Raw genomic sequence first — 7,810 nt, 5'->3', positions numbered from 1 at the left:
CCAGGACAGAAGGACAAGTGCCACAGGATCTCACCCGGGGTGGAAAATAAAGTTGATCTCAAAGCAGTGGAGAGTGGCATGTGGTCAGCAGAGGTTGGGGAGCAGGAGGGAGGGCGGGGAGGAGGTTGGGGAGTGGGAGGGAGGGCTGGGGAGGAGGTTGGGGAGCAGGAGGGAGGGCTGGAGAGGTGGCCGGCGGTACTGCTACCGTTAGGGGACTCAGTTCCAGTCTGCTTTTGCACCATACATAAGCACCGTCAGTAGTCACGTATCATGTACTTCAAGATGGCTGGGAGAGAGGATTGATCAGAGTGTTCTCCCCACCAAGAAACCCTCAATGTTTTAGGTGACGGATTTCTCCCTTCCCTGATGATCATGACACATGGGCACCGGTATCCAAAAGTTATACTGTGCCCAATGGAAGTGTGAAATGATTGTTTGTCAATTAAAAATAAAATTGAAAAAAAGTCTTTTTTAGACATAATGGAATGACATCCAGCTGCAGCCTGGATTTCTGAATATTCCCTCCAAATCCACTCAAGCCCACCTACACGCACACCCCTATTTCTGTTAAAATCTGAAAGTTTTAGACCCTGGCCACTTAGCCACACCAGACAGGCCCACACACCTGCTGGTTTGCAACCTCTCCAGTGAGAAGTGTCCTTCCCCAGGTCAATGCCGTATTATTCCCGCTGACCAGGTGGGGGGCTTTGTGAGAGGTCAACGGGCCACAGAGCTTTAAAGACCCCTCGTTCTCCTGGCCTACCCTGGCTTTGGAAGGAAAGATGACCCTCCCTCAATGCTCTGATTGAAGATTCCACGGGAGCAGTGCTGGGGCCATCCACTAAGGGGTGGACGGCAGCACTGGCCTCTCTCCAAGGTGATTTAGCCTGTTAAGTGCCAAGAGGACGTTATTAAAAAGCACTTTTACACATATGAAAGGCTTAGTAATGTGCCCTGAGAAGACAGTACGTGTGTCGTTTGCGAGGCCCAGTTGGTTACATTGCTTCTGGAACACGGCAGTGAGCGAATCAGCCTCGGAACACAGTTCTTCTTCACAGCTAACCATCAGCACAGCTTTGAATCAGGCTGACCTCTACGGCATCCCCAACATTTGGGCTTTGCCCCACAGAACAACTAATTCCTAGGATTTTGCCTGAGTCCAGCCCTTGTTTAAATGCCGTTCCTCGAACTCTCTTACCGTTTTAAACTCAGGGCATCATGCTTTGTGCCCTTAAAACAACACACTTGTTTGGGGTTGGCATCATGTGACACACCAAAGATGGGAGAAAATAGGTTAACCTGATACTTTAATGCTTGTAAAACACAGCAGCTTCAGTTTGGTTAAAGAAAGGAGTTTTAATCTCATCTCAATGTGTGTGAAAAGGCCCTGGGTAAGGTGGAGAGATGAGGCTTCATGATGACCAAATCTCTGTGGAGCCCATCAAATGACAGGTCAGCCTTCTGTCGATGACTGTCCACTGGGGGTCTCTGGGGTGCAGAGTATGTCTAGAGCTTGCGCGGAAATGCAGGGTGCCATGGTGTCTCTAAGAAAGGGAGAGTCGCTTGAGTGGGCGGATGGCCGGCCGGCCCCTGCTCTCATTAGCTGCCTAATGCATGCTTGAGAAAGGAAATGCAACCTCGATTGGGATTTGATTTCTGTCCGAGTCCCTCCTGAGAACTCAGAAACCAGGGAGCTCTGCCAAGGCCACTGCATTCATGACAAGAGTGACCGACCAGGCTGAGTCTCCCGGCAGGTGGGCAGGGCTGGGATCGGGCTGCCGCCCTGACTTAGTAGCTAATGCAGAGGGTGACTCAGAGCGCCGCCCTGGGGATGTCACCGTCCCTCCTGTGCAATGGGGAAAACGGGTGCCTTCCTCCAGCGACTGGGTGAGGGTGGCCACGTACGTGAAACAGCGAGCGCCGTGACTTGGGTTTGCCACTCAGTGACCGCTGGGCAGCCCATACGAACGCTCCTCGTTGGAGTGCTCCGTGGGGATCTTTGGAGAGCACCAGCTTGCTGAAATTAGGAGACCTAGTGCTGTGGGAATGGCGTGGCCTCTCTGTGACCCTGCTTTTAAAACTGTACATAAAAAAAAAAGTCGAGGAAGCCTCACAGGCTCGAGCGAACACGTTACAGTACAGGAATGAGTCTGATGACCGGGAATCATTTGCATGTGCCTTTCAAAGGTGGGAGTGTGCACCATCAAGGGGTTCAGGCAGGACGGCGAGCCTGTGGGGACTGCTCCATTTCTGCCTTAGGTAGTATTTTGTATTGTCAAAAACTCACCCGGTGATCTTATATCCATCTTTTACACCAATAAGGAAATACACACACCAAACGACGTGAACTTGGGAAATAAATGTCTATACCACCTGCTCTTATGAACACAGGAGCTGAAGTTCCGGTCCTCAACCTCAAACGCTCCACTCCTTTAACTGTGCCAAATGGAGACGAAGGGCTTGAAGCCGGGGTCCGGGGATTTTTAACACCGTCTCGCATCGGAGACATTCTGTCACGGAAAGAGCAGTCGGGGAGGGAGGCCTGATGTTCACCTGGAAATTCTACGTTTTGGGGTGGAATTGTCCCCCCCCCTTCATGCTCCTGGGCGTCATTTTCTCTATATATGTTTGTTTCAGATGAACTAAAATTTGACTTTCTAGAGGGCAGGACCCGTTTCCCTGATTTCATTGGTTGCAGAGTTCTTTTGAGAGCTGCCCAGCCAAGACTGAGGCCTCAGAAAGTAGAGGAAGCGCTCACTGTTTCCCCCTGGTGTGGCCCCTCCTGACAACAGAGCAAGCAAGTGGGTGGCCCAAAGGTGGCTCCAGGTGGTTCCCATGTACGGTGACATTTGAGTGAGTCGAAATCTGGACTCTCTATGAATTTTACCCCTGGAGTTTAAAAAAAAAAATCCTGATGCCCAAACCCGATGCTCAGAGATGCTAATATAATTGTTAGTTTGAGTATTTTTTAAAAATCTCTGAAAACTCTAATATGGAGTCAGAGTTAAGCATTCTCTACTCGGATAAAAATAAAACATTTTGCGAGCTGAACTGGGTTGTGGTTTTAATTTCTCTGTTTGGGGTATTTCACTACATTTTTGTTTATCAGAAGATTGAGGTTGGAAAGGAAGCCACCCCTGCACTTAACGCCGTAGTTAATGTTTATTAAGAATTTGCCGTGGGCCAGGCAGGATGCTGAATGCTCTCCACTAGGAGCCAATTCCGCCCTTAGCATAACCCTAAGAGGCAGCATTATCACCATCACTGTCCCTGTCTGTGTAGCAGAAGCAGCATGTGAGGCCCGGGGAGCTCGAATAACAAGGAAAGCCGGGCTTCACACCCAGGAAGGTCAGCCCTGGAGCCTCCATTTTTAAACCGGAGTCGTCCTTGCTCCACAAAACCCCGGTGAAATTTCCCACACTTTATGGAGAATTCTGGGTTAGTCTGACGGACCCTGATCACACCTACTGACGTCCCTTTCTTGTGTTTTCATGTTATCTTCTGCATATAGGTTTGGTTTCTTTCCCCACACCTTTACCAGACACTAGACAGATGACCGGCCTGTCGGATCCGTCTCTCTGCTGCTCGCTTTTGCCTTACAGTCTCCTGCTGTTCCCTAGTGACCCTGCCAAGGATCAGAACTGTGTGCCTGGGTGAGGCTGAGCTAGCCACTGCTCCGTACTGCTCCCTGACTTGTGCATGCGCTGACACAGACGTGACGTAGGCAGTGCTGTGCGATGCTTAGGGAGTTCAAAGTCACGCATTGCCTACAGTTCCACACTCTCAGGCCGGGCAGCAAGCCTCCTTGAGCCTCATGCGCTTCCTCAGCAAGACAGGGATCAACCGACATTGAATGAGCCATCACTACCAGACCAGATGCCCAAACAGCAAAGGTGGACACTGGCCATGAGGGGCTCGCGGGCCCTCCCTCTTCTCTCAGGAGAGGCCAGTGAGATGGTGCCGAGAGCCGTGCTGACTTAGCTCAGTGGGTGCAATTACCACTCAATAAATGCTAGCTCGTTAGCCAATATATTCTATTTAATTGAAAGCAAATAGTCCAACACCAGAAGCCACTTTAATTAACCTCACATGACAGACGTGTAATGCCACATATCACGCCACCTCTAGCTGTCACCACTTCACACCTGGCTGTCTGCCGGCCCCCTCCTGTCCCTAGTCGGCACACCAGGGCCTGGGACACCAAGTAGTAGTCACACTAGTCCCTGCTCCATGGCTGCTTCTGTAGGCTGGGGATCTGTCCAAAGGGGAGGCGGAGAGGAAGAGGAGGTGGAGGAGGAGAAAGGAAGGGCCCAACCTGGGTCATAGAAACGGGTTGCTTTAGACTGTTGACACTGGATCAATCAACAGGTCAGTGAAATGCACGGCTGTATAATTGTGTAGTCACAAGATAATTACTTTAGAAAATGGAATTACTCTGAAAAACAAATCGACTCATATTGTAGAGAAGTAAGGCCTGGAAGAAGGGACAGTCCTGTGAAGCCTGTGGACTCTCTTCTCCCAGCAGTCCCAGGGGGCTGGGCCGGCTCCTCAGCTCATTTGGAGCGAACAGAGAAAACCTTGGTTCAGGGGCTGCCTCCCTTCCCTCCTGCTCCACTCGCTACATTCCTCTCTGCGCCACATCAATCGGTGGTGTCTGCTGGTGTCTGCTGTCACTCATCAGCTATTTTGAGTCAACCTCTCTGAGCCTGGGAACTCCCAGGTCTGGGGAAAGCTGTTTGAGCACCAGGGTAGGAGCCCCTGGGAGGGACACCGCCCCCCTCCTCTTTCTTTTTCAAGGAGCAGATCCACTGGGTCTGTGGGACTCTCACATCAAGTCTTTTGGCCAAACTCGCAGCGTCCAGCCTGCGCCTCCCTCAACCCCAGGTGCCTGGCTCCCGTTTTCCTAAGGTCCTGGATGCTGGACGCCCAGGTTGCTGGAAGCCTGCAGGCGGAACCGAGTCCCTCCCAGAGCTTTCCGCCGTGGACAAGGAGAGGCGCAGCGGGTGACCACCTCTCCGTCCTCTTGGATGGCAGGCCACGCGCCCCAGGCCCAGCGCCTTTCTCTGTCGGGGAAGGCCAGCGCGGCGGGCAGCCGGGCAGCGCGGGGACGAGGGCGCCCCCTCCCCTCCCCTCCCTCCCTCCCTCCCTCGTCTCCTCCCCTCCCTCCTCCCTCCCTCCCGTCCCCTCCCTCCCGATACAATGACTGGGCCGGAACAGCGCATCAGCAGAGCCTCATTGGCAGCGGCTGCCCCGGCCCCCGGAGAGACGGCGGGCGGGGGCAGCTGGGGAGAAAGCGGGCGGCCGCGGCTGACAGCAGAGGAGCGGGCAGGACGGAAGGCTGACCGGGGCGCCGCCGTGAGCGTGGACCAGAGCGCGGACGCGGGGCCAGCGCAGCCCGGGGCCGGGGGATGCGGCGGGCGCCGGCCGCGCAGCCAGCCGGGGAGTCGTGCCGCGTGGCTCGCGTGTCCAGCGGGCGCCCGGGCGGACCGCAGCGGGAGACGGCGGGAGGCAGCGGCCGGGGAAGGCGCCGCGCGCCGCGGAGTTGCGGGACTGGCGCAGAGCCCGGCCCCCGGGTCCCGCGCGGTGCGTAGCGCAGACAATAAAGTGGCAGCGACAGCCCCGCGCGCCCGAGGGAGGAGGCAGCCGAGCAGGTAGGTGGGCGACCGCCCCGGGTGCCCCGATCGCGCGGCCAGGGCGGGCGCCCCCAGAGCCCCCGGGGTGCAGAGCGCAGGTGTGGAGGCGCGGGCGGGGGTGCGGGTCGCCGCGCTCCAGCTGGCGGGAAGACCCGCCCAGGCTCCGGGGCTGTGGCCGCCTCCGCAGGAGTCCCTGGGGCCCTGGGCACGGCGCTCCGGTCGCCTGGGTGGGACGGAGACAGGAAGTTTGGCGGTTTGGAGGCGTTGGCGCTGGTGGGACCATGTGCTTCGGTTGCCGTGCGTCCGTGGGAGGTAGAGGGAAGAGCTGATGGATCCCAGATCCGCCGGCCCCGAGACAGTTTCAGAAGGCACCGAGCGGAGTGGGGGAGATCCCCTGCGTTTGCAGAGGATGCTAAGGGTTCGGTTCCGTCGCCCTTCCAAAACAGGCGTGTCAGGTCCAAGCCTCTCCGAGGTCCAAGAGGTTGTGTGCGCCCGCGGACCGCTCCCTGTTTATTCTCCAGAGTCTTTCACTTTCCATTTTCATCTGGAGAGTGGAGAATAAAGATGGTAGTTAGCTCCTATCCTGAGACGTGCCACTGCGTTTGGCAGAGAGGAAAACTCCCCCTTCGCCCTGGATGTCCTGGGCTCTGAAAGATCCTCCTGAGCAGGCTGCTCGGGCTCACAAAAGGAGAGCCCTTGGCTTAAAACCTCCCCGGGCCCAAGAATCAGCAGCAAGAGGAGGTCTCTCTTCCACTCTCCTTTGTGTGTCCACTGGATGTCTCACATCTTCCAGATGTGAGAGGGTTGGGCTGCTGGGCGCCTCTGGGTGGGGTGATAATTATCCTGAGCATTCCTGCGATCTGCTAGGACTTGTAAACACACCAGAGCCAACTGCTGTAACTTTGCGGACTGACGGGCTCTGTTTGCTGGTACCCAGACACTGGTGTCTGGAATGTGGCCCCTTCGGGGAGTGCAGACCCAAGCTCTTTCAGGAGAGCTGGTTGAGCCTTCCCGGTTAGCTCAGGTTTGCCCGAAACTTACCAGCCAGTCCCCAGGGTGGGTACCAGGTGATAGGGCAGTCCCTGGCATGCCCTTTCCTGTCCTGGGTGGAATGGGTCTGTGGCGCTTCCAAACCAAATGTCTGGAGCAGTTTCACCTCACTTCACCTGGAGCCGCGCCGACCTGCAGGCTGCCAGCAGAGTGGCCAGCTCACTGTCTGCATTCGGGAGGCACTTGAGGGGCATTGTTATAGTCGAGTGGTAAACCAAGCACAAGGGCGGCTAAGGGACTCCTCTAGATCTCACCAGGGATCGATGGCTTACATAGGGTCTAACGTCAGAGGCTCTTAACCAGAACAGAGTCCCCCAAAAGGAATATCAGTGATGACAATGACGAAGAAATAATAATAGCAATAGCCACTGCATATGTTTTTCATCAGTTTAAATCAGATGATGTCTCAGAGTGGCCGACACAGGGACGGCACTTTACGTACTGTTAAATGTCAGAAAATAGGTGTGTATGGGGGGGTATTGATGAGTCTGCAATTTTTAAATTTTCTGAGTCTGAAAAATTTGTAATGAAAAATAACACACACACATCATAAGCCGTGGGCGTCGTGCTTGTATTTCCTAGAAGAATCGGGCCATTCCCAGGACTTTTCGAAGAGGAGGAGTGTATGCTTTCTTCGTGAAGCCCTATGTATCACTCAAACACTGGGCTTACACTCAGCAATGCAGGCGGCGTGTATCTGTACAACATGAAGGTGGGAAATGGAGAAATCTACCTGCCTACAGTTCCATCATCGCGAGGTTCAGTTTTCGGTATTGCTGGGAAAGTTCACAGAAGACAATTCCCCTTGGGCGTGCTAGTGCCTGCCTGACGCTTCACGGTTTTGAAATTCATGTTTCCCTCTGAGTGGAGGAAAAGTTAATGGGCTTCACAACAGGCAGACCTTGAGCCCAGCTGGCTGGAGGATCCTGGGAGGAGTCCACCCACAGCACTCTTGAGTGTGCATACAGCAAGGCCAGTTTCCACCAGCCCGAGACCCTAGATGGCTGTCAGATGCCGCAGACCTAATGAAGGCTTGCAGTGCTTTGCAGCAGACAGAAAGGGTCTTGGCTACAGGACAGAATACACAGGGATGTGGAGTACTGTGAGACACCCCAGCTGCCATTCCA

General features: G+C 54.8%; 1 protein-coding gene across 1 annotated transcript in view; it reads left to right on the top strand.

Annotated features, from left to right (window-relative positions):
* The first annotated feature begins 5,522 nt into the window (after window positions 1–5,522).
* Window positions 5,523–7,810, top strand: part of Frmd4b (FERM domain containing 4B) — a 190,663-nt gene continuing 188,375 nt past the window's right edge. Inside the window, exon 1 of the mRNA XM_046425713.2 lies at window positions 5,523–5,651. The gene's annotated coding sequence lies outside the window, so the exon portion shown is untranslated. The remainder of the gene's footprint in view (window positions 5,652–7,810) is intronic.

Source organism: Marmota monax, unplaced genomic scaffold, assembly GCF_021218885.2.
Source record: "Marmota monax isolate L192 unplaced genomic scaffold, Marmota_monax_Labrador192_F-V1.1 WCK01_AAM20220418_F8-fsc00028, whole genome shotgun sequence".
Lineage (NCBI taxonomy): Eukaryota > Metazoa > Chordata > Mammalia > Rodentia > Sciuridae > Marmota > Marmota monax.
The sequence above is the reverse complement of the archived record's forward strand: the minus strand, read 5'-3'. Positions and strand labels throughout refer to the sequence as shown.